Raw genomic sequence first — 1,632 nt, 5'->3', positions numbered from 1 at the left:
TGGCTCAGAGAGGGACTAGTCACTCATACGTTTTGGACTATAGACAAACAAAGCTTTTACATGTTTGTATTGTAAGACCGCCTCTCAAGAGAGCCCATCAGGACTTTCTGTATAGGGGCCCAGAATTTGGTGCAACACCCCTTCCTCCGCATATCGTATAAACGGTGGGCTGCCATGGCCAAAAATGCCAGGGCCGATTTTTTGTCCCAGTCCAGCCCTGTTCATAACCACACAAAAACACTGTCACACATACTTACTCACATACACGTAAACACACTACTCACTCACAAACTCTCTCTCACACACACACACACACACACTCTCTCTCCCACACACACACACATACACACACACTCTCTCTCACACACACACAAACTCTCTCTCTCCCACAAACACACACACACATACACAAACTCTCTCTCTCACACACAAACACACCTACTCCCACACACACACTCTCTCACAAACACACACTCACACACACACACACTCTCTCTCCCACACACACACACTCTCTCTCCCACACAAACACACACACACAAACTCTCTCTCCCACACACACAAACTCTCCCTCTCACACACAAACTCTTTCCCCCACACACACACACTCTCTCGATCTCCCACACACACACAAACACTCTCTCACACACACACTCTCCCACACACACACACTCTCTCCCCCACACACACACACACACACAAACTCTCTCTCTCCCACACACACACAAACTCTCTCCCACACACAAACACACACTCTCTCTCCCACACACTCACACACACACTCTGTCTATCAAACATCACATACAATTTGAGAAAACCAGGTTTTAAGTATTTTTTTTCAATCTAATAATATTGAAAAAATATCCAGCTATTACACGCTGTCACACAGAGGCAAATAGAAACATCGAAAGTTTTTAGTTTTTTTATTATTATTATTTTCACTCTGTTGGTTTATGAATTAAATATTTATTTACGTTGATTAAAATAAACTTTAATTTCTCTGATTTGTTTACTCTGAGTCTTTTTTTTCACACTTAAACCTGCAATGTGTAGAATTTTGGGTTTTATTTCCTAGCAGATTTTGTAGAAAGTAATTATAATATCCATAAGTACATTTAATTTAGTGCATAATAGCTGAATTTTCTTTTTTAAATTATTATTGTTTCCCTTAGAAAGGGTCTCATATATGTCCATATTTCTGCATATTTTGGACCAAGGCCTAGTGCCGCCATCTTGAAAGTGTCATAGTTGGAATGTCATCAGGTGCATTGTTTAAAATGTATGATTGTTCTTGTCCTTGAAGGCCACTGTAGCTTCTGTTATTATTCTAAAGGGTTGGGGTTACCCGGGGAGTGTTGCATTCTAGAACTTTGTAGAACTTTGTTGATGATGTCATATTACACACTGCACCTTTTAAGGTGAATGAACGCTTGTCAAAATCAGTGAAAATCTCCTCATGATCCGCTACCTGTCCTTACTTGGGATGTTGCAAGCTATACGGTGGGGCAGTTTGTTGACATATCCTTTGTTTACATGCCTGTTTACAGAGTCTAGGCTGTGTATAAATGCTGGACTTTGTTTAGTGCAGACAGTACATACAGGTAGCGGATCATGAGGAGATATTCACTGATT

Source organism: Ammodytes marinus, assembly GCF_949987685.1.
Source record: "Ammodytes marinus genome assembly, chromosome: 2".
In the NCBI taxonomy this organism is placed as follows: domain Eukaryota; kingdom Metazoa; phylum Chordata; class Actinopteri; order Uranoscopiformes; family Ammodytidae; genus Ammodytes; species Ammodytes marinus.
This window is presented reverse-complemented; position numbering follows the sequence as displayed.